The 25907-nt window shown below is 38.5% G+C and overlaps 1 protein-coding gene and 3 long non-coding RNA genes across 7 annotated transcripts in view; 2 read left to right on the forward strand and 2 right to left on the reverse strand.

The window, feature by feature from the left end:
- The window catches only part of LOC124507605 (ankyrin repeat domain-containing protein 26-like), a 705441-nt gene that overhangs the window by 314709 nt on the left and 364825 nt on the right, over positions 1-25907 (reverse strand).
- LOC124507612 (uncharacterized) overlaps positions 1-25907 on the forward strand; it is a 150325-nt gene that overhangs the window by 4928 nt on the left and 119490 nt on the right. For 2 of the 4 annotated variants that reach the window (XR_006961038.1, XR_006961035.1), the window contains exons 2-3: positions 5755-5867; positions 6044-6800. This is a non-coding gene — a long non-coding RNA (uncharacterized LOC124507612). Of the gene's footprint in view, positions 1-5754; positions 5868-6043; positions 7085-16740; positions 16756-25907 lie in introns of those variants that run through there. The other 2 variants (XR_006961037.1, XR_006961036.1) reach the window with 2 other exon arrangements.
- LOC124507622 (uncharacterized) lies at positions 16770-20451 on the forward strand. The gene is made up of 3 exons (XR_006961058.1): positions 16770-16800; positions 17612-17752; positions 20362-20451. It is a non-coding gene; the product is annotated as an uncharacterized LOC124507622 (long non-coding RNA).
- On the reverse strand, positions 20470-25167 carry LOC124507619 (uncharacterized). The gene is made up of 3 exons (XR_006961055.1): positions 25002-25167; positions 20845-20897; positions 20470-20505 (listed from the first exon to the last, which is right to left on the reverse strand). It is a non-coding gene; the product is annotated as an uncharacterized LOC124507619 (long non-coding RNA).

Here is a 25907-nt window from a genome sequence, read left to right on the forward strand (position 1 = left end):
CCAAAGAAAATTTGTTTTGTCAAAATCGATCAACAAATGAGTGAACCCATGGTGTGGTTATTTACAGCAAAATTTAAAACCCAACACAGATTTCTCCTTCCCTTCTAGCATGCTTCTGTCTAACCTCTCATCATTCGTTGGTATGTACAAAAGACACAATTCACTTTATTTATAATTTAAATCCAGTCGGAAATTATAGGTGAACCTTCACTTCTCACATGTGGACTTATCTCTGTCTCCCTCCCGACGGGAAGGGAGACTCACCTAACGGGTGAATTTGGGAGACGGAGCTAAGCAGTGCTTATGTGTTTCTGGATCTCCTCTTTGAAAAGATGTGCCTGCCCACAGTAACATGAATTTGGGTCTGCTCTCAGCTCTGTGGTAAGCACCCGGCCCCCGGGGTGGGGGTCAAGCATTTGTTTCCTCAATTTACAACTGTGTGGGGAAGTGCCCGATTTGGGAGGAAGCCCAAAGTGGCTAACATAACCTAAATCGTATCCTCCAATTTGTTAGTGTTTATTAGTAATAAAGCTACTAAGTTTCTCTCCATCTCCCTGTCTCCTGTGTTCTGAATTTAGAAAGAGAAGAGCAGGGTTACTTGCCGCCTACCCAGTGTCACCTGTCACAGCTCCACCAAGAAAAATGACTAGACAACACTTACAGAAACATTCTCTTCTTCCTTGACTTCATAATTAACGTACATTGTTCAAAAGCATCGCTCACTCGAAAGAGAGAAAAAGTTGAAAGGAACCGTTTTAAGAACAAACATAGAAAGTCAGACAAACCGAGGACACAGAGGAATACATTCCAAATGAAAGAACATGACAAAACCTAAGAAAAAAAACTAAGTGAAACAGAGATAAGTAATATACCTCATAAAGAGTTCAAGGTAACGGTCATAAAGATGCTCAGTGAACTCGGGAGAAGAATGAATGGATCCAGTGATAACATCAACAAAGAGATAGAAAATATAAAAAAGAACCAATCAGAGCTGAAGGATACAATAACAGAAATGACAAATACACTAGAGGGAATCAACAGCAGATAAGAAGATGCAGAAGAACAGATCAACAATTTGCAAGACAGGGTAGTAGAAATCATCCAAGCCAAAAAACAAAAAGAAAAAAGAATTTTAAAAATGAGGCTAGGTTAAGGGACCTGTGGGACAACATTCAGTGTAATAATACTTGCATTCAAGGGGTTCCAGAAAAAGAAAAGACAAAGGGGCAAAGAACTCATTTGAAGAAATAAAAGCTTCATTTTAAAAATTCAAATATTTGCTTGATTTAGCTATTTATAAAATGCTCTACAATCACTCATCAAGATATTTTATAAAAATAGAAACAAAGGTGGTATAAGTCCAAAAAAAAAAAAAGGAAAAAGAAAAAAGAGTGCCATAAATAAGAAAGCAATTAAAGATGTATTCTCGTGTAAGAAACTAGCAACACTTTTAACTTAAAAGAGAAATTAACCTTTTTAGTGTTACAAGTTGATTTAATTCATAAAAAGGACTTACCATGGATTCTTTTTTTTTTCTTTTTTTTTAGAGTAGCCTCCATGCTTAGCGTAGAGCCCAATGCAGGACTTGAATTCATGACCCTGAGATCAAAACCTGAGCTGAGATCAAGAGTTAGACGCTGAACCGACTGAGCCACCCAGGCACCCCTCTGGATTCTTTTAAATAGTAAACATTCATATGTCGTTAAGTGTTTGGAGGATGATCATTCACTGACATACAGGGGTGGACAAACTGGATTATAGCAAAACTTTCAAGTGTTAATGAACCACTGCCAACTGAAAATAAGTCCAAGCATCTAAGTGTACCTGTGGTTACCAGGCAATAACATTTACTTTCCAAAATCAAATTTAAATGAAAGCTTTTCAAGAAATTTAACATGGGTAAGTTTAGTTATATTTACTGAATACAGTTAATGCTAGGTGTCTCTTGCGGCACACCTGGGTGGCTCAGTTGTTTTTAGTGTCCAAATCTTGATTTTGACTCAGGTCATGATCTCATGGTTTTGAGACCGAGCCCCACATTCGGCTCTGTGCTGAGCACGAAACCTGCTTGGGATTCTCTATCTCCCTCTCCTTTTGCCCCTCCCCTGCATGCACTCACTCATTCTCTCACTAAAATAAAATAAAAATAAGTATCTCTTAGAAATGAGAGATCAAGGGACTAATATATATATAATATATATTATATATTAATATTATATAACTAATATTAATATTATATTAAATATTAATATTATATTATAATGTATTATATTATATTTTATTATATTAAAATTATATTAATATTATATAAATATAATATTATATATAATATATATATATATATATATAAAATTTACCTCCGTTCTTTCTTAGCACATATAATGCTGACTTTTATCTCGTATGTGTTAGTTACTTCAACTCAGAATTTTGCCAAATTAAAAGCAACAACATCAGATATCTGAAACCCAAACTAAACAGATACTATAACTAACCTTCCACAAGGAAGCCTCCCTGTCGTCATATGACAGCTGTGGGTTTATGGTAGGAATCACTAAGTTTCCTCTTGGAGTAAAGTTTCCATTGAGTACTAAATTATTTTCAAAATGTCCACAATAAGGTGGTTCCAGGCCTGGGCTCATAGTAAGGGTCCTGAGTAAAGTTTGGTGCTGCTGTCTCTCCACAAGAAAATTTGTATTGCTCTCTGACAGTCTCTCCTTAGCCCTGTGAAGATTAAAAAACACAAATACATTTTCTTTTCCCCTAAATCATTCCTAAATGACATACATTTTTTTTTTTAGGTTTCCATAATAGTAAATAGCATTTGCCATTGAACAGTGTTTTAACACTGAACATGTGACGGAGCACACCTACTCTCTAAAATTATACTTTTAAAATTGCTCTAAAGAAATACTTATGTTTCCAGGGGGATTCCTAACTAACAATTCAAGTTAGGGAAGGGAGAGAAGTGGCTATCAGTGATGTACATGGGTTAACAAATAATACTTGCTGTCTTCTGGAATGGCTGTACTGACAGGATCCTTCAGGATGCCATTATATATACATACTTATATTTAGTAAACCTGTTTACAGATGTAAAACTAAACCATCCCTCAAAGACATTTTCAAGCGTTTGCTTTCACCACTCTTGTACATTTCACTTTTTATCTCAAAGAAACTGAGCATTTGACACTGAGGAATCATTGAGACCAACAATCTCTAGGGGAGATAGTAGATGACAGACGTGTGATCAGAAAGAACTAAAACAGCTACAGAGGCAATTAGCTTATAACAGTTACCAAGGCACTGGAGGCAGAATCTGCCCTTTCTGTCTTCAGTCTTCCACAGGCCTCCCTCCCACCATGGTGCTCTTTTTAGCCACTTCGGGAATTATACTACCCTTCAGCCCTGTGTGAGTCCTTCTGCATTTCACCCGGATGCCTTTATGTAAAGTAGAAAAAGCATAAAGGATAGTTTGTCTCAAGGCCCACTCTAGGAATCATACCAAAGGTCACAATCAAGAGAATAAATGTACCAAGCTGCCAGGATGAGTAGTAGTAGTACCTGACCTTTTAGGTTAAAGATGTAATCTTCCAAAAAGAAACTCATCGACATTTCTATTTAGGGCAATTCTGACAAGCAATTTTATAATAATATGCTTCTAAATGAGAAAGCTTCGAACAATGCACTTAAAGACTAGCAGATCCGATCAATGGAAAATATACAGGGCGGGGGGTGCGGGGGTGGGGTGGGGGACGAGGTCCTGTAAAACCGAAAAAAAGAGAAGGGATGCAAACTGTCCTGGACTAACATTTCAAAGGTAAGTTCACTTAGAAACCTCATTTTCCAAAATAACACGATCTAGTTGGCTTTCACTTCCTACTCATCTCATGATCTCGGCTCCACAGAAATTATGCTTTAGAGGCAAATTAATAAGCTAAATTTCTTGTCTATGATTCTGTGTTGACTTACCTGTTCAGCTTATTTCTCAAGGACTTTCTAAGTTTTAATTCTTCTAGGTAGAGTTGCCTGTAGGTTTCCAACTCTGTTTTAGTAGATCCTTGAGAAGTCTTCATTGTAGAGATCTGAGATTCCAGATCTTTAATTCTAAGTTCCATTTTATTTATCGTTGAAGCATGATCATTTTCTCTTAACTGGTCCAAGTTTTTTCGAGCTGCTGCTTGTTCCTAATGAAAAAAAATTAACAGGATAGTTTCAAAATAGGTATAATCTGAATAATTAATTATACCTGTTTCCTTTAGTTCTGAGTCAAAGTTTCAGAGAGAAATTTTAAATGAAAAAAAGCTCAAGTGTAAAATATTTATCATCAATGTCAACTGAATTAAACATGATTTATAAAATTAAAGTTCAATCATTCCTGTATTAGTATTCACGCAATCTGATAATTCAAATAATAGAATCAATGAGAAAATTTTTAAAGTCAACAATAAACTTAAGAATAATCCAAGTACAGTGCAATGTTTAAATCATAATTTTTCTTTTCCTCTTCATAGTGAGACTAGTTGTTTAAATCATCATTTTTTCTTATCCTCTCGATTTAGTAGGAATAATGATGAAAACTGAAATCTTTAAAGGGAGGAACAAATGCCTCCAGAAATCTACAAATTACCATAAAGCAAGTAGAGGAAACCCCTACAATACATCTATCCAAAATGTAATTTGCAGTAAAATGAATTAAAGCACATTACAGATCAATCAATTAACCTGTAAAAACAGGTTGACTTCGTGTAATTTTTCTACTATGTCCAGTCGTGCTCTTTCTTCAATCTCCCGTTTATACTGCTCCACTTGACTGCGTTCTACCATATTCATTTCCATAAATTGCTTCAATTTTACTACTTCTTGCTGTAACTTCTTGTTGTTGCTCTCTAGTTTTTCACGTTCTTCTTCGAAAGCTTTCATTGATAATAACTCTTGTTGAAGAACTTGATTTTTTGCGTCCAGGTGTAGACATTTTGAAGATGTAGTTTCCAGTTCTGTTGTAAGGACATCAGCCTGCATGAATAAAACACTATAGTTTGGAAGGGAGTGAAAAGAGTCTAACTCAAAACTACTATGAACATTTTTTTTCAGATTTTAAGTAATCTCTACACCCAGTGTGAGGCTTGAACTCACAATCTCAAGATCAAGAGTAACTGAGCCAGCCAGGCACTCAAATTTTTAAATAAACTCATTTGCAATAAAATGTTACCTGTCTTAGAATGTGGAACCTTAAACAAGTCAGAAAATCAAGAGACACGTTAAAGACATTAGGTGTTACTGAAATAGATCTTTGCTATCATTCTCTTTAGTACACAACATTTGCACTTGATTCTATACTTTTATTTTTCTATGATTTTTTCATATCTTTCTTTCATAAAATAAGTCCCCTCTTAGGAGAAAGTCTCTTAGCCCTTCCCCCATCTTAACACTCCATAGCTTTTAAAGAAGTTTTAGCAATATCATATTGACTTATGTATGCCCAAGTCAACAAATACGTCCCAAGATAAGACTCTGGAAATAAGACTCTAATTCATGAATCTATAAGTAATGCTTCTAATGCCACGGCCTGTTTCTGAACTGCAAATGTTTTATGCTAATTTGAACCGCATTCCCAGGAGAAATGATTCTCCGGGATGTGTTCAGAAATCACATCTCCCAGTATAAAACTTTAATTGGATGATCCAAATATGTTTTTGAGGCAAAATTTTTTTTTAATTCAATACTGTTATCTTGTAATCCTTTGTTACTTTCTAGAAAATAAGAGATCATACTAAACAAAAACAACCACAACAACAAAACTGGCTGGAGTTTCAGTGATGCTGAGTTGGGAACGACTTCCATCCATTCTATATGATTGGTAAGACAAGGTGAGTGGATGTGGTGGTTTTATAAATTCCTTGATACTTCTGTGAAAATCCCTCCCCTTAAATATATGCTGGCTTCAGTAACTGGTTTCTCGTGAACAGAATATGCAGAACTGCTGTGATTTTTAAGGCCAGCTTAGAAAATGTGATACAGCTTCCTTCTGACTTTCTTTCTCTAGGGAAGCTCACCCTTAGAACGCAGCCACCACGTGGTGAGGAATCCCAGGCTACCTAGTGAGTCTTCATGTAGATACTCCAGCTGAGACTAGCCAACGTCCTAGCCAAAGGCCAGCCTCAACAGCCAAACACGTGCGTGAACAAGCCTTTAGATGATTCTAGTCTCCAGCTTCCAGTTATGCCAGCTGATGCCAAATGAAGAAGAAATGAGTTGCCCTACTCTGCTTTGCCTAAACTAAAGATTGGTGAACAAGAGAAATGCTGTTTTGAACTAGTAGGTTTTGAGGTGGCTTATTACGCAGCAGTAAATTACTACCACAGATACTGATACTAAAAATGGTGTGCTGCTATTCAAAAAAACCTGAAACTAAACTTCCTTTGAACCAGGAGGTAGGTCGAACCTGGAAAGATGTAGAAAAGTGTAAGAATGAGACCCAAAAAGGGCCTCCACAAGACTCTTAGTGGAAACCTGATGGCCTGTGAAGAGGCTGACAGCAAGGGTTTCTAAGCAAGTGAAGAAAATGACACTGGACGAAAGGGAAGTCATGCTACAAAATACCTGAAAGTAAAACGGATAGGAAAGAGAAACTAAAGAAAGACTATGCAACTGAAAGGAACCAGGACTTACTGGGTTCAAGTATCTGTTTCTCATTTACAGCCTCTCTACATGTTGAACTGTCAAATAATGCTAAAATAAAGAAATGGCTTTTGGGTTCAGAGAAACTCCAGGGTGCTACCAGGAAAACAGAAAGATTTAAGGTATGCCTCCAATTTCTTTAAGGATCTTAAGACTATAAGATTTTTTTTAAAGTGGGTTCCACACCCGACATGGGGCTTAAACTCAGCACCCAGAGATCAAGTGTCACATGCTCTACCAACTGAGCCAGCCAGGAGCCCCAAAAGTAGACGAATTTTAAAGGCGTTGTCCTGTAAGAGCTTCACAGGAAACCTGAAGCGAAAAGCTTATCTCAAAAGGACTTGGGAGGGTCGCTTTGCTAAAACACGGCATGAAATCCAGTAATATTTACAGAAAACTAAAAAAGGTAAGAGATATATAGTAGCAAACATACTATTTGCTACCTTGGACTAAAAGGGGCCAAATAGTGCAAAATGAAAAGAGGCCTTTGGGTCTTAGAAGTCCCACAGGGAGGAAGCAGGATGAAAAAACAGCTGCAAATACAGGTCATTCCTTATGAAAAGGAAGGAACTAAGAGCTCAAGGAGTAAAGAAAGGGAAAAGACATGGAGAAAGTATTCTCGTGGTTAGGACTAAGTCCTAACTTAAGAACTGACAGCATGCATCAGGCTATATTTCAAAACTCTTATGGACTAGGGTGCTTCCCATCTTCTTTTTCTGAATGGGTGAGTCCTCAGCAGTTGACTAGACTGTTGCATTTGTGAGTGGTAAATAACTGTCTCTTTCATTCTCAAGTCCTCATATTGAGAACACTTGCACTCAAGGGGCTATACTTGAGATACCATAACCCAGGCAGCTTATCCCCACTGCACCTGATTAAGATGGTAAGATCTTGGACTCAAGCCCTGAACCTGATGCCATGATAACTGCGACTTGCAGGAGGTATTGGAGGGAGAGGGGAGTGAATGTATTTTTCAGGTGGGAGGAATACAAACATTTGTGGCTAGTGGGTAAAGTATACTGCTTTTTAAAGGTGTCCATAGGTTTTAATATTAATTCCACTAAAAAAAGACCATGGAACAACCTTAGTGACTTGCTCCTAATGAACAGAATATGTGACTATGATCCTGTGTGTATTCCAAGCCTAGGTGACAAAAGGCGATTCTGCCTTGCTCTGTATCTCAGGCTGCTAACTTGGAATCTAGCTCCCCATCTAGTGAGGAAGCCTAGGCCACAAAGAGGGTCTAGGTGTGTCAGTTTAAGTGTTTCTGCTACCTCCTGAACTGAAGTCCCAGGCAACAGCCAGCATCAACCACCAGACGTCAGTGAACAAATCTTCAAATGGATCCAACCCCAAACCTTTCAGTTGCCCCACCTGAAGCTGAGCAGGGCAGAGACTAGCTGTCCTGGCCACACTTTTCCTAACAGATATGTGAACAAAAGAAATCTAACCTTTGGGGAGTTTGTTAAGAAAAAAACAAAAATGATAAATTGAAAAGTGGATGAAAAAAAAGAGAGAAGACACATAAACCTGTATAGGAGAAATTGTTCTCCATTAATGTAGGATGTAATAAATGTTAAGATTAATTTATTAACAACCAATGGTGCTAATGAGAAGAAGCAGATAACTAGAAGCAACATCTAAGAAGTTTTTCTCTCAGGTTTTCCCCAGTTAGGATCATATTAGCTGCTCATTTTCCATATATGGCCTTTATTATGTTGAGGTATGGTTCCTCTAAGCCTACTTTCTTGAAGTTTATATCATGAATGGATGTTATAGTTTGTCAAATTCTTTTTCTGCATCTATTGCAATGATATGACTTTATGCTTTTTTGAAAATTAATATGAGGTATCACATTCATTGATTTGCAAATATTGAACCACCCCTGCAAACCAGGGATAAATCCCATTTGGTTATAGTGAATGATTGAATGATTTTTTTAATGTTTCTTTATTTTGGAGAAGGAGCACAAGCAGGGGAGGGACAGAGAGAGAGGGAAATACAGAAATCTGAAGTAGGCTCCAGGGTCCAAGCTGTCAACAGAGCCTGACACTGGGCTCAAACCGACGGACCATGAGATCATAACCTGAGCTAAAATTGCATGCTTACCTCACTAAGCCACCCAGCTGCCTCTGCCCCCGGTGAATGATTTTTTAATGTATTGTTGGATTCAGTTTGCTTATTTTGTTGAAGATTTTTGCATGTTCATCAGAGATGCTGGCCTGTAATTCTCTCTGTGGTGTCTTTATCTGGTTTTGGTATCACGGTAAAGCTGGCATAGAATAAATTTGGAAGTTTCCCTTCCTTTTATGTTTTTCTGGAACAATTTGAAAAGGACAGGTTAAACTTTTTTTTTTTTTGTATTAGCTCTTCTTTACATGTTAAAATTTACGTCTGAAGGCATCTGGTCCTAGACTTGTGTTTGTTGAGAGTTTTTTGATTCCTGATTCAGTTTCCTTGCTGGTTATTGATTTTTTTTTCAAATTTTCTATTTCTTCTTGTTTTACTTTGGTAAGTTATATATTTCCAGGAATTTATTCAATTCTTCTAAGTTGTCCAACTTGTTGGCATACATTTTTTCACAATATTCTCTCGTAAATGTCTGTATTTCTGTGGTGTTGGTTCTTATTTCTACTCTCACATTTGTGGTTTTATTTATTTTGGTCTTTTCTATTTTCTTGTTGATTACTCTGGCTAACAATTTATCAGTTTTATTAATTTTTACAAAGAACCAGCTCTAGGTTTCATTGATCTGTTCTAGTATTATCTGTTTTTTGTTTGTCTATCATTCATTTCTGCTTTATTTTCTTTTTTTAATTTCATTTTGAGAGAGACCACACATGAGGGGGGGATGGGCAGAGAGAGAGAGAGTGAGAGAGAGAGGGAAAGAGAGAATCCCAGACAGGTTCCATGCTGCCAGCAGAGAGCCTAACATGGGGCTCGATCTCACAACTGTGAGATCATGACCTGAGCCAAAATCGAGAGTCAGACAATCAGTTAAGCCACCCAAGGGCCCCCTGCTCTGATCATTATTACTTGCTTTCTTCTGCTGGCTTCAGGCTTCATTTGTTGTTCTTTTTCTAGCTCCTTTAGGTGTAAGGTTAGGTTGTTTGAAATTTTTCTTGCTCCTTGAAGTAGGCTTATATTGCTATGTACTTCCCTCTTAGGACCACTTTTGCAGCATCTCAAAGGTTTCAGACCATTGTTTTGTTTTTTTTTTTTTCATTTCCATTTGTATACACGTATTTTTTTAAGTTTCTTCTTGTATCTCTTGCTTAACCCATTCCAGTGTAGTAGCACGTTATTTAACCTGCATGTATTGTTTTTAATATTTAAGGCCCTTTTTTTTTATCCATTCTTGAGAATAGTCCATGTATAGTTGAAAACAACGTGTATTCTGTTTTAAAATGGAACGTTCTGAAAAAAAATCTCTTAAATCCAATCTGGTCCACTCTGTCATTCAAAGCCATTGTTTCTTTTTCTTTTTTTTTTTTTTTTTATTAAACATATGAAATTTTTTGTCAAATTGGTTTCCATACAATACCCAGTGCTCATCTCCACAGGTGCCCTCCTCAATACCCATCACCCACCATCCACTCCCTCCCACCCCCATCAGCCCTCAGTTTGTTCTCAGTTTTTAAGAGTGTCTTATGCTTTGGCTCTCTTCCACACTAACATCTTTTTTTTCCCTTCCCCTCCCCCATGGATTCCTGTTAAGTTTCTCAGGATCCACATAAGAGTGAACACATATGATATCTGTCTTTCTCGTATGGCTCAAAGCCATTGTTTCTTTGGTGATTTTCTGTTAAGATGTATTTTTTGGTGATTTTTTTTGTTAAGATGTGTTGATGTAAATGGGGTGTTAAAGTACCCTATTACTGTCTTATTATCAATTAGTTCCTTTATGTTGGTTATTGTTTTATGTACTTGAGTGCTCTCATGGTGGGTGCATAAATATTTACAATTGTTAGATCTTCCTATTGGATTGTACCCTTTATTATGATACAGTAGCATTCTTTGGCTCTTGCTACAGTCTTTGTTTTTGGTTTATTTATTTGGAGAGAGAGAGAGTTGGGGAGGGACATAGAAAGGGGGAGAGAAAATTTCAAGCAGCCTCCATGCTGTCAGCCTGGAGCCCAACATGGGGCTCAAAGCCACCAGCCATAAGATCATGACCTGAGCCAAGACCTAGTCGGTCGCTCAAATGACTGAGGCACCCAGGTGCCCCACAGTCTTTGTTTTAAGGACTCTTTTGTCTAACAAAAGTATCGCTATTTTTTCTTTTAACGTGATAAATTTTTCTCCATCCCCTCGCTTTCATTTTTTTTTTTAAATAGAATTCATTGTCAACTTGGCTAATATAGAGTGTGTATAGTGTGCTCTTGGTTTTGGGAGTAGATTCCCGTGGTTCACACTTATAGACAACACCCAGGGCTCATCCCCAAAAGTGCCCTCCTCAATGCCCACCACCCACTTTCCCTTCTTACCCACCGCCCCCCATCAACCCTCTATTTGTTCTCTGCATTCGAGAGTCTCCTATGGTTTGCCCCTCTCCTTCTCTGTAACTATTTTCCCCCTTCCCTTCCCCCACGGTCTTCTGTTACGTTTCTCAAGTTCCACATAGGAGCAAAAACATATGATATCTGTCTTTCTGTGACTTATTTCATGTAGCATAATACCTTCTAGTTCCATCCATATTGCAAGAGATAGCACGATTTCACTCTTTCTCCTTGCCAGGTAGTATTTCAGTGTATATATAAACCACATCTCTTTATCCATTTATCAGTTGATGGGCATTTAGGCTCTTTCCACAATTTGGCTATTGTTGAAAGCACTGCTATAGACATTGGAGTACATGTGCCCCTATGAATCAGCACTCCTGTATCCTTTGCATAAATTCCCAGTAGTGTTATTGAGGGGTCGTAGGGTAGTTCGATTTTCAATTGTTTTGAGGAACCTACGCACTGTTTTCCAGAGTGGCTGCACCAGTTTGCATTACCACCAACAGTGCAAGCATCCCCTCACTTTCAATCTGCAGGTGTCTTTATGTCTAAAATGAGGTTTTTATAGGCAGCATACAGATGGCTCTTGTTTTTTAATCCATCCTGTCACCCTAGGTCTTTTGTTTGGAGTGTTTATTCCATTAATATACAAAGTAATTATTGACAGGTATGTATTTATTGTCATTTTACTACTTGTTTTGTGGTTGTTTCTGGAGATTTTCTAAATCCTTTATTGTTTTTCTCTCTTTGATGTCTTTCTAATTTGCTTTAATGATATATTTGGATTTCTTTCTCTTTATTCTTTGCATGGTTCTTAGTGGGTTTTGTTATATGATAAGCATTAATTTGTATATCACCTCTTCTGTGTGTAGCAGTCTATATTAAATTGATGGTCACTTAAGTTAGAGCTCATTTTTTTCTCCTCCCCATGTTTTGATAAGCTATTATATTGTATATCCTTTTTGGGGGCATTCCTTGAGGATTTTTTTTTACAGAAATATACATTTTTACTGCTTTTACATTTCCTGCCTTTATACTGTCACTTTTGATCTCTCCTTTCCACTCAGAGTCCCCGATAATATTTCTTACAGGCTGATTTAGTGGTCACAAACTCCTTCCATTTTTGTTTGAGAAATTCTTTATCTCTCCTTCTATTATGAATGATAGCCTTACTGGATAGAGTATATTTGGCTGCAGATTCTTCTCATTCAGCACTTTGAATATATCATGCCATTTCCTTCTGCCTTGCAAAGTTTCGGTTGAAAAATCTCCTGCTAGCCTTGTGGGTTTTCCCTTGGAAGTGAATGACTTATTTTGCTGCTTTTAAGATTTGTAGCAGTGGGGCACCTGCGTGGCTCAGTCTGTGAAGCATGACTTGATCTTAGCTCAAGTCGTGACCTCGCAGTTCGTGCATTTAAGCCCTCCGGTGGGTTCTGCGCTGACAGCACAGAGAGTGCCTGGGATTCTCTCTCTCTCTCTCTCTCTCTCACTCTCTCTCTCTCTGCCCCTCCCCTGCTTGTGTCTGCGTTTTGTCACGGAAATAAAAAAAAAAGCAAAAAACAAAACACTAAAACAAAAAAAGATGTTAGCAGTATATTTTGCAAATTTAATTACAGTATGTCTTGGGTGTTGATTTTGATGGAAGTTCTCTGTGCCTCCTGGATCTGGATGTCTGTGTTCTTCTCCACATTATGGAGTTTTTCAGTTATTGTGTCTTCAAATCAATTATCTGTCCCCTTCTCTCTGTCTTCTTCTTCTGGGACTCCTATCATATGAATGTTTTTACATTTGACGGAGTCACCGAGTGCCTTAAGTCTATTCTTGCATTGGATAATTCTTCTTTGTCTTCTTGAGCTTCACTGCTTTCCATTACTCTGTCTTCTAGGTCATTAATTTGTTCCTCTGCTTCTTCCAGCTTGCTGTTCATTTTTACTGCACTCTTCATCTCTGATTCTTCAACTCTTTTATGTCTGTGGTAAGGGTCTCTCGGATGTCTTCCATTCTTTTCTCAAGTCCAGTGAATATCCTTATGATCATGGTTTTAAATTCTCCATTAGGCGTGTTATTTACATCCGTCCCATTTAGGTCTCTGACCATGGCCTTATCCTGTCCTTTCATTTGGGATAAATGCTTCTGTCTTTTCATTTTGTCTGCGTATCTGCCAGCTTCTGTGTGTTAGAGAAGCCAGTTATGTCACCTGCTCCCGAAAGTAATGGACTTAGGAAAAAGACGTCGTGTAATGCCCAGGGTCTAGCACTTCAGGGAGTGTCACCAGTGTGTGCTGCATGTGTTCTGCTCTTGTGTTCTGGCTATGCTATCCTTTAGGCCAGTCGTCTGCAGAGGCTCTCGTCGCCTGGTCTGGTGAGTGTTTGGTCCCTGGCCTGAATGTAGCGGGTTTTAACTAGGTGTGCTATGGTCTGCTTATGGAATGAGACCTGTCACCACCTCTACTGGAACTGAGGCCAAGGGAAACTCTCTGGTTGGGAGATGTGGTGTGGGCAGGCATTTGTCCTGGTCTTCTGGGGGAGGGGTCTGCTGTGCTGGAACTCAAGCAAGAGTGATTGAGAAAGGTCGTTCCACCAGTGTGCAAGGGGGTGGTGTTTGGTGTAAGCAAGTTAGGTAACCAGTGTTAGCAATGCACTGCTTCCTGCAGGTGGCTTTATGTTTGTGGTGAGGGGCAGGAGAAGGAGATGGTGGCAGCCAGCGGCTTTGTTCCTACAGACAGGTCTCTCTGAACTTTGCCTCTGAGGGACGTGCTCTGAGAAGAGCAACTAATCTCCCCACTGTGTGCCCCAGGCACTCTTCAGACCACTGTACCCATGCTATATGCCCCCACGTTGTTTGCCTGCTCTCTGTCCATGAGCAGTGGAGTACCTCAGGGCTCTAAACCAGCTAAATCGGATGCCCTTGAAAACTCCAGACTTTACGCACTACTGGTTGCAAGAACTCACGAAATGCAGGCCCTCTTGTTTTCCAAGCCAGTGGCTATGGGGAAATGTTCTCTTTGTGTGTTCCCCTGTGCGTTTCTCTCTCTCACCCTTACCCACAACCTCGACTCCCTCCCCTCTGCAGAACCCAGGATCTGTTTCTCTTCTAGTCGACATTTCTGCATCAAGGAACTTCTTTGATGTGCCCTCTTCTCTCCCTTTTGTTGTGGAGTTTGTTCTGTCAGTCTTCAGGTCGATTTCTGGGGTTTTTAGGGTGAGCTGATCGTTATCTAGTTGTATTCGTGGGATGAGGCAAGCCTAGAGTCCTCCTACTCCTCTGCCTTCTTCCTGTCTCTAAGATCTTTTTCTAAGATTCCCTTCAATTCCAACAATTCTTACAAGTAGGCAGGAATGCCTCTTTAGAATGTCCCCTCAAGTTAAGGTAGAAGCACAGAGACATACGATTTGAAGCACAATAGTTGAAAAACTAGAAAGAGTCAATTTGATAACCAAAATTGGGCCTTTGGTCTGATTTCAATGAAAGGAAATAGGCAGCTTTGAGTATTTTTTAATCCATTGAATACTCAATCTTCATTCTCCTTTCCTCACTGGGGAAATAAAGAGAATGTCATGGAATCATTTTTCATCTTTTCAGTAGCAAAACAAATGTACTGTCCTTTAGCACTACTTCAATTAACTGCACATTCTCCTTTACCTTATTCCAACCTTCTTTGTGTGGGGAGGTAAGACCATTTCATCTTTGTGTTGTCCCACAATGCTTCTCCATATCATACAAGTTGGCTTCAAAAGTTTGTTGTCATTCAAATTACCAATGTAGTATTTGTCTCTGATAAATCAACTTAATACTACCGCAATTTGTACAGCTGTATTATTTTAATGATATAATGTTTATTCCATTAATTATACGCTGAGCTAAAACATATAGCTAAGCATATCTTTCTATTCAAGTGAAAGAAGGGGAAACAGGCTGCTGTGTTTTCCAAGAAAGTATGATCTGTGCCAAGAACAGGATTAACACCAGTGTTACACACAAGAACCAGGTCAGAAGAGGATCTCATTGTGAATTGCAAGATGACGGGTTAGCAAGATTGCTTAACAGGAAAGAGGAATAGCCTAGAGTTAATCTTTTCCTTCCTAGATGGTGAAAACTATGGATGAGTCTATGCATTATAATGAGATAATAAAATATAATGAAGTAAACGTTAGTAGACTGAGTCAAGAGATCCTATGGCCAAGATTTGATGGAAATGAAAGTGGGCAGCACTGACTGAGACACTAAAAGTTTGCACAGGCAGGGAACCTGGGTGGCTCAGTCAGTTGAGCCTCAACCTCTCAGGTCATGATCCCAGGGTCATGGGATCAAGACCCCTGTCAGCCTCCACACTAAGTGTGAAGCCTGCTAAAAATTCTCTCGTCTCTCTCTCTCTCTCTCTCTCCCTCTCTCTCTCTCTCATTCTCTCCCTACACAGCCCCCCATCCTGCTTGTGCCCGCTCTAAAAAATATATAAATATAAATAAATTAAATAAATAAATAAATAAATAAATAAATAAATAGAAGTCTGAACACACTAAAGAAAGAGCATTTTATCTTTTTGAGCCTGACTTCACATCGAGTCATGGGGTCAACAAGGCAAAGGCTGGCAAAAGGGTCCTTCAAGAAACAAAAATCTCTATAGGAGCAAAGTTTAGTTCTACTACATTGACTTTTTATTATTACATAAGTGACTGGTAACTTGCAAGATAACTAGGAAAAAGTTTTCCTAAAATTTGATATGGTACTGGCATAAGGACAGACATATAGATCAATGTATTAACATTGAGAATCTAAACATAAATTCTCACATTATAGTGAACTGATTTTCCACAAGGGTGACAGGCAATTAAATGGAATAAGACTAGTCTTTGTAACAAACGGTACTGGGACAAATGGATATCCACATGCAAAGCAATAAAATCAGACCTCTACCCCATAGCATATATACAAAATTAACTTAAAATCTAAGAGCTAAAATGATAAAACTCTTAGAAAAAAGCTTATGTGTATATGTTTGTCACTGGATTTGACAATGGATTCTTAGACATGACACCAAAAGACAAAAGCAGATTAAGTTTACTTCATCAAAATTAAAAACTACTATGCTTCAAATATCACCATCAAGAAAGTGAAAAGGCAAGTGACTAACTAGGAGAAAATACCTGAAAATCCCATATCTGCTCAGGGATTTGCATGTAGGACATTTAAATAACTCTTCCAATAATGAAAAGACAATCCAATATAAAAACACACAAAAGAATGGATTAGTTCTTTAAAGACGATACAGAAATGGATAATAATCACGTTAAAAGGGAGATGTTTGGGGTTCCTGGGTGGCTCAGTCAGTTAAGCCTCTGATTTGGGCTCAGGTCACGATCTCACGGTTCGTGGGTTCGAGCCCCGCATTGGGCTCTGTGCTGACAGCTGGGAGCCTTGAGCCTGTTTCAGATTCTGTGTCTCCCTCTCCATGACCCTCCCCTGTTCACGCTCTGTCTCCCCTGTCTCAAAAATGAGTAAAACGTTAAAAAAATAAAAAAAGAAGATGTTATATATATATATATGTTTTTTTCCCATGGAGTATTACTCAGCAATCAAAAAAAAAGGAATCTTGCCATTTGCAACTACGTGGATGGAAGTGGTGTGTATTATGCTAAGTGAAATTAGTAGGAGAAAGACAAAAATCATATGACTGCTCTCGTATGAGGACTTTAAGAGACAAAACAGATGAACAAAAGGAAAGGGAAACAAAAATAATATAAAAACAGGGAGGAGGACAAACACAGGAGACTCATAAATATGGAGAAAAAACTGAGGGTTTCTGGAGGGGTTGTGGGAGGGGGGATGTGCTAAATGGGCAAGGGGCATTAATGAATCTACTCCTGAAATCATTGCTTCACTAAATGCTAACTAATTGGGATGCAAATTAAACAAAAATAAAACTAAAGATACAACAAAAAGAGTAACACCCCCCGCCCTACCAAAAAATTTCTCAACCCAGGAAGCCTCTGGTTGGGGATTTAGGAGATAAGGACCTTCTCAAACTCTCACTGAAGGGTTGAGACTACAAGAGAAAGTCAGATTTCAAGATGACATGATCACTCAAAGCGTGCAGAAGTTTGAAACACGCTGAAAAATATTAGCAGGGACTCTCACACATCCGTATGCCAACGTTCACAGCAGCATTATTAACAGTAGCCAAAAGGTGGACTAAACCAAACGATCACTGTAGTATATATAAAATGTTGCTTTTTTAGACTCTCACAATGTTTTTATGAAAATCTCACTATAAACATCATTATGAGTTCAATCAATTTCATCTCTATAGAAAAATTCCATCGCTAGTACCAGATAGCAACAATATCAACCAAATATTTGGATAAGTGAGCCTTTCCATGTGATCCAAAACATTCTTATGTACTACTCCTAGTGAAATAAGGATTCCTTTTCAGTAGGACAGACATCAAGAGACTGACTTACTCTACTTGTCCTTAACAAGTTGCTCGGAAGATTGTGAATTTGGGCCGCTTGCTGTTTGATGGTTTCTTCTGGGCTGGCATTTTGCACTTCTAGCCTAAAACGCAGATCTTAAGGTAATTATTATCACACATAAGTTTCCAAAAATACCATATAATTTCTGAACAAATGAGGGTCTTACAGAAATTCTTTACATTGTATCAAGAGGAAGATTTGGCAATTGAGCCATTTTTTCTCGTTGTCTTTTGTGGATAAGGTGCAAAATTGAGATATAATGTGCCACAATTCTGCATTTCCAAATAACTCAAAGCTGGAATTTGTATCCAGTTTAACAAGGATATACTGGCATAACTAATACATTTCTCATACTACATTGCTTATCTGCTTAATAAAAAGCAATCTATTTTCTTTGAGGATTAAATTATACTTTTCCATATGATCTTACGTCTTCTCGGCATATCTTATGGCCTCTGCATGTTGATCCTTTGCTTCTTGCAACTAAAATAAAGAAAAAAATATAATTTTAACTACTGACAATCTAGTAGAACACCATCACCTGTTTCTGTAACTAAATGTTTTTTTTTTACTTGAGAGAGAGAAAGAGAGAGAGAGAGAGAGAGAGAGAGAGAGAGAGAGAGAAAACACACACAAGTGGGGAATAGAGGCAGAGGTAGAGACAGAGAAAATCGTAGGCAGGCTCCAAGCTCAGGGTGAAGCCTGATGTGGGGCTCGGTCTCATGACTGCTCTCATGATGTGGGGTTTAGGATCATGACCTGAGTGGTCACCGTAATTCTAAAGGACGGCAACTCCTGACATTAAGTCCTTGCCCCTTGCTATCTGTGTTTTGAATTGCTCTTAAGGCTTCAAAACCAGATTCTCTAATTCACATTTCTAGCGTTGGCCCCTTTACCTAGGCCATGTGTACTTTTTGCTCTTCCATCTAGGTGCTCATAGACAACACCTCAACCGCACACTCAAAAATCATTACTTGACATGGAGTACCTTTGTAAACAGCTAATCGTGTACATTTTATTTGGACTCTTTTCGGTGTTACTTTGAGTGTGTCTTTCTTTTTGAGTCTTAGGGGGCACCCTTACCCTTAGGATGCTGACCAGCATACTTTGTCTCGCTTTTCTTTATAACACGACATTTATCACAAGGGCTGGATGATCACTGGTTTGCCTTTGTTTCCTTTTGAGTAATTTCTTCGTCCATAGAGATTTCAACATATGGAAGTCTTCTGAAGTTCCTTTCAGATGCATACTTGGCTTTATTGTTAGGAAGGTTAAGTTGGCTAGAGCTACCTCTTCTTCCCAATCCAGATTCTTCACCTCAAAATTGTGTGCATCAAATGTCTTCACCCAGGTAGCCAATGGTTTGGGGATTCAGGAGATGATAAGGGTCTTCTAGAGAAGTCAGAGCTATGGACTGAGTTGGCTGAAAGCTATCTAAGTGTTTGTTTCACAGGGAACACCTTAAAGTGGCAGATAATTTCATGCCATAACCTTAATTCCTTTCTATGGGGATCTACAGAAAATCCCTCCTTATTCTTTAATAAGCTTCATCAGTTTCGGATATCCTTACAAATTTTAGTTTTTGAGACCCTAATGATTTCTTCAGGACACAGTAGCAGGACAATGCCTAGGACTCGCATTCATAGAAGACTGAACAACAGAGAGTCATGTTACTCACATGAAAAGTTCCCTGTTACTATTTGACTCATTTATAAGACATCTAGAAAAGAAAATAATTTTCAATGTCTCTTCAGCCACAAAAAGGACCAGTCAACAGAATGTTCTAATTCCCCTGACGGGTATAGCTGCCTAATGAAACTTGCATGTATATTATATAGTTTTGTGACTGATAGAAACGAGTTGGTCAGTGTATCTACCTCATTGCTCCCACTTAGGATTTACACTGAGAATCCTACAAAGGAGGGTGAGAGTGCGAGGACATTAAGGGTTCTGCTTGGAAAACAGTTGGGGTTTCACTACACATCAATAAATGAGAATCCTGAATGGCACATTAGTCTTTTCTGAGATTGAATTGTGAAATCTCTGAAAGGCTGATTAACTCAAGTGAGTGGAAAAAGAAAATGGGTTTCTGACCTTGCAATGGTAGGAGCACTATGTTACTAGGTAAGACCCTGACAGAGCAGCCATTTCTCCTTTTTCACTGGCGTTTCTTTTCCTTTACAAAATCCAACAAAGAGAAAAGTCCATTCCCTTGAGAAGGACGTTTGCATAACGACCTGCTAGTCATTCTTGATGAAGAGAATAAATTGCACACTTGTAATTACAAATTACAACAAATCATCGTTAAAATAACCCGTTCTCAAACTCTCACTGAAGGGTTAGGACTACAAGAGAAAGTCAGATTTCAAGATGACATGATCACTCAAAGCGTGCGGAAGTTTGAAACACGCTGAAAAATATTAGCAGGGACTCTCACACATCCGTATGCCAACGTTCACAGCAGCATTATTAACAGTAGCCAAAAGGTGGACTAAACCAAACGCTCACTGTGGTATATATAAAATGTTGCTTTTTTAGACTCTCACAATGTTTTTATGAAAATCTCACTATAAACATCATTAGGAGTTCAATCAATTTCATCTCTATAGAAAAATTCCATCGCTAGTAGCAAATAGCAACGATATCAACCAAATATTTGGATAAGTGAGCTTTCCATGTGATCCAAAACATTCTTATGTACTACTCCTAGTGAAATACGGATTCCTTTTCAGTAGGACAGACATTAAGAGACCGACTTACCAAACTTGTCTTTAACAAGTTGCTCGGAAGATTGTGAATTTGGGCCGCTTGCTGTTTGATGGTTTCTTCCTGTCTGGCATTTTGCACTTCTAGCCTAAAATGCAGATCTTAAGATAATTATTCTCACACATAAGCGTAAAACAATACCATATAATATCTGAACAAATGAGGGTCTTACAGAAATTCTTTACATTGTATCAAGAGGAAGATTTGGGAATTGTGCCATTTTTCTCGTGTTTTGTGGATAAGGTGCAAAATAGAGATATAATATCCCAATTTTGCATTTCAAAATAGCTCAAAGCTGGAATTTGTATCCAGCTTAACAATAATATACTGGCATAACAAGTATATTTCTCGTACTACACTGCTTATCTGCTGTATAAATAAGGTATTTTCTGTGAGGTTTAAATTATACTTTTGCATATGATCTTACGTCTTCTCCGCATATCTTATGTCCTTTGCCTCTCGATCCTTTGCTTCTTGCAACTAGAATAAAGAAAAAAAATTTTAACTACTGACAATCTAGTAAAACACCATCACCTGTTTTTGTAACCAAATATTATTATTATTTTTTTTTACTTAGTGGGGCACAGAGAGAGAGAGAGAGAGAGAGAGAGAGAGAACGCCCGAATGGGGAAGGGAGTCATAGGGAGAGACAGAGAAACTTGTAAGCAGGCTCCAAGCTCAGGGTGAAGCCTGATGTGGGTCTCGGTCTCATGACCGGTCTCATGATGTGGAGTTTGGGATCATGACCTGAGTGAAAATTAAGAGTCAGGATGCTCAACCAACAAAGCCACCCAAGTGCCCCTGTAACTGAAATCTTATTGGACCCAGCCACACTCTCCCCTACATGCTGATTGATGGCTACTTTTCGGTCATAACAGCAGAGTGGAGCTGCTACAACAGAGACTGTGGCCTACAAAGCCGAAAATGTTTCAATACTCTTCCAGAATAGTTTACCAAACTTACTCTCTTACAAAAACATAACGTTGTTAATGTTTATAAATTATATATGATCAGATAAACATACAAATGTATCTACTGGTCAAATGGGGGAAATATAGGAAATTACCTTATGGTAAACATTTCTGTTCTCACATTACAAGCACTACATCAACTATGATTTTAAATATTCACATAGGTGAATGACATTGCTATTCTCGTGATTATGAAACTGAACATGCTATTTTCAGTGACAACGAGATATTTCATGGAAGAGTTTGACAAGCAGTATCCTAGTAGGAGCCAGAAAGCCTGGGTCTGAATTCCCAATTCTGCTCGTTATGAGCTCTATGACCTTGAGCACACTCCCTAATACTTCCATGTCTCAGTCTTTGCATCTGTAAAATGAAGGTAATGACAGCACCTACTGGGGCACCTGAGTGGCTCAGTCGGTTCAGTGTGTTGCTTTTGATTTCTGCTCAGGACATGATCTCAGCGTCACGTGATTAAGCCCCACATCGGGCTCTACGTGGACACCAAGGAGCCTGCTTGGAATTCTGTCTCTCTCTCTCTCTCTCTCTCTCTCTCTCTCTCTCTCCCTCTTTCTCACTCTCCCTACCTTCCCTTCCCCACAATCTGTCTCTCTCTCACTCTCTCTCTCTCTCTCTCTCAAAATAAGGAACCTTAAAAAAATGATCTCAAAATAAATAATAATAGTATCTACCTAAGTGGGATCTTGGTAATATGAATTTAGGAAATAATACATGAACAACTTACAAGGGTACGTGGCACATAGTCAGCTCTAAGTGTATGCATTTAGCATGATTACTGTTGCTGTATTTTGTGTTCCAATACAATGAGATAGTTTAGGCAGGTGGCATGCCAATACAAGTAGCCCCGTATGCAAACTATACTGAAGTTATTCTTCATATCACCACAAGTGGCAGCAAATGGGAGGATGAGGCCCAGAATCTCTCCTCAGTACTTCACACAACTTTCGCCAATGCCACTAGCAAACAGTACTTTTTTTCCCTCTTATAATACTTTCAACTAACATCCTCTCTATACCCTCAGTGGACAATGCTCACAGAGTAAAGTACAAATAGCACCGCCTAGACTGAGTAGTAGATGCTTTACATGACCATCAGAGGCAAGGGAAAGCCACTGATATGGAAATAATGGAGTCTTGCTAAACCAAATTTCCTCAATCATTTCATGCCCGTACTGTTTACGTTAGGCTGCTTTAGCAGGTACTCTGGTGAAGAGATTAAGGCTTTGTGGTAACAGCATATCAGAAAAGCTGGCCCCAGAGCTTTGCCGTTGGTAAAGTGCTACACATCTGTAAATCACAGCACCGGCTGCATAAGGAAGAAAGATTTCAATTTCTCCTTTTCTATTAACCATTTGCTTAAGTTTGAAACATTCTCCATCTATAACACTGCTTCTCCCCTTGCAGTGGACTCGAACATTCTTTAATGAATCATCTCATCCACAGATTCAAGTTTTCTTCACTTATTCCTTCTTTTACACTAAAATCTAACTTCCACTAAGAAAATTTGAGGGTCATAAAGGACCTTTTTTTAAAAAAAAATTATTAAAGTCTTTATCCTGCTTCACTTCTCACCAGCAGCTGAGAAAAATGATCATATCCTCCGTCTGCACTTCTAACCCCACCTTATTTCTGAAGGACGGCAACCCCTGACATTAAGTCCTTGCCCCTTGCTATCTGTGTTTTGAATTGCTCTTCAGGCTTCAAAAACAGATTCTCAAATTCACATTTCCAGCTTTGGCCCTTTACCTAGGCCATGTGTCCTTTTCGCTCTTCCATCTGGTGCTCATAGACATCCTCCTCAACCGCGCACTCAAAAATCATTACTTGACATGGAGTGCCTTTGTAGACAGCTAATCGTGTCCATTTTATTTGGGCTCTTTTCGGCGTTAGAGTGTGGCTTTCTTATTGAGTCTGAAGGGGCACTTTTACCCTTAGGATGCTGACGAGCACACTTTGTCTCGCTTTTTTTATAGCACGACATTTATCACAAGGGCTATATGATCACTGGTTTGCCTTTGTTTCCTTTTGAGTAATTTCTTAGTCCATAGAGATTTCAATTTACGGAAGTCTTCTGAAGTTCCTTTCAGACCCATACTTGGCTATATTGTTAGGAAGGTTAAGTTGGCTAGAGCTACCTCTTCTTCCCAATCCAGATTCTTCACCTCAAAATTGTGTGCATCAAATATCTTCACCCAGGTAGCCCCTGGTTTGGGGATTCAGGAGATAAGGGTCTTCTAGAGAAGTCAGAGCTATGGACTCAGTTGGCTGAAAGCTATCTAAGTGTTTGTTTCACAGGGAACACCTTAAAATGGCGGAGAACTTCATGCCATAACCCTAATTCCATTCTCTAGGGATCTACACAAAATCCCTCGTTATTCTTTAATAAGCTTCATCAGTTTTGGATATCCTTGCAAATTTTAGTTTTTGAGACCTTAATGATTTCTTTAGGACACAGTAGCAGGACAATGCCTAGCACTCTCATTCATAGAAGACTGATCAACAGAGTGTCATATTACTCGCATGAAAAGTTCCCTATTACAATGTGACTCATTAATAAGACGTATAGAAAAGAAAGTAGTTTTCAATGTCCCTTCAGTCATAAAAAGGACCAGTCAACACAATGTTCTAGTTCCCCTGACGGGTATAGCTGCCTAATGAAACTTGCATGTATATTATATAGCTTTTGTGACTGACACAAACGAGTTGGTCAGTGTATCTACCTCATTGCTCCCACTTAGGATTTACAATGAGAATCCTACAAAGGAGGGTGAGAGTGGGATGACATTCACTGTTCCACTTGGAAAACAGTTGTGGTTTCACTACATAAATTAGAATCTTGAATGGCACATTAATCTTTTCTGAAATTGAATTCTGAAATCTCTGAAAGGCTGATTAACTCAAGTGAATGGAAAAAAAATGAGTTTCTGAACTTTCAATGGTAGGAGCACTATGTTACTAGGTAAGGCCCTGACAGAGCAGCCATTTCTCCCTTTTCACTGGCATTTCTTTTCCTTTACAAAATCCAACAAAGAAAAAAGGCTATTCTTTGGAAAGGACGTTTGCATAATGACCTGCTAGTCATTGTTGATGAAGAGAATAAGTTGCAAATTTGTAGTTATAAATTACAACATATCATCATTAAAAGAACTCTTTCTGAAACTCTCACTAAAGGGTTGGGTTTACAGCAGAAAGTCAGAATGCCAGATGAGATGATCACTCAAAGACTGAGGACGTTTGAAACACGCTGAAAAATATTAGCAGGGACTCACACATCTGTATGCCAATGTTCACAGCACCTTTATATACAAGAGCCAAAAGGAGGACTAAACCAAATGCTCACTGTGGTATATACAAAATGTTGCTCTTCTTAGATTCTCACAATATTTTTATTTAAATCTCACTACAAACATCATTACTTTATGAATTCAATCAACTTCATCTATATAGAAGAATTACATCACTAGTAGCAAGCAGAAACAATATCAACCAAATATTTTGATCGGTGAAATTTTCCATATGAGCCAAAACATTCTTATGTACTACTACTAGTGACATAAGGATTCCTTTTCAGGACAATCATTAAGAGATCGACTTACCAAACTTGCCTTTAGCAAGTTGCTCTGAAGATCTTGAATTTGGGCCACTTGATGTTTGATGGTTGCTTCTTGCCTGGCATTTTTAACCTTTAGCCTAAAATGCAGATCTTAAGATAATTATTCTGACACATAATTTTAAAACTGTATCGTATAATTTCTGAACAAGTGAGGGTATTACAGAAATTCTTAAAATTGTATCAAGAGGATGATTTGGCAATTGTGCCAATTTTCTCGTTGTGTTTTGTGGTAATGGTGCAAAATTGAGAGATAAAATGCCAAAATTTTGCATTTCAAAATAGCTCAAAGCTGGAACTTGTATCCAGCTTAACAATGATATACTCGCATAACTAATACATTTCTCATAGTACACTCCTTATCTGCTTTATAAATAAACAAGTTATTTTCTGTGAGGTTTAAATTATACTTTAGCATATGATCTTTAATCTTCTCAGCGTATCTTACGGCCTCTGCATGTCGTTCCTGTGCTTCTTGTAACTAAAATAAAGAAAAAATAATACTTTTAAATACTGTCAATCTAGTTGAACACCATCACCTGTTTCTGTAACTAAATGTTTTTTTTTTGTTGTTGTTATTTTATACTTGAAAGAGAGACAGAGAGGGAGAGAGCTCACACAAGTGGGAAGGGAGTCAGAGGGAAAGACAGAGAAAAAGGTAAGTAGGCTGCAAGCTCAGGGTGAAGCCTGATGTGGGGCTCGGTCTCATGACCGGTCTCATGATGTGGGGTTTGGGATCATGACCTGAGTGGAAATTAAGAGTCAGGACGCTCAACCAACTAAGCCGCCTAAGCACCCCTGTAACTAAAATCTTATTGGACCCAGCCACACTCTCCTCTACATGCTGAATGATGGCTACTTTTAGGTCATAACAAAAGAGTTCAGCTTCTAC

This window comes from Lynx rufus, unplaced genomic scaffold, assembly GCF_022079265.1.
Source record: "Lynx rufus isolate CCGP_SWC_20201006 ecotype Redwood Valley unplaced genomic scaffold, mLynRuf1.p SCAF_12, whole genome shotgun sequence".
In the NCBI taxonomy this organism is placed as follows: domain Eukaryota; kingdom Metazoa; phylum Chordata; class Mammalia; order Carnivora; family Felidae; genus Lynx; species Lynx rufus.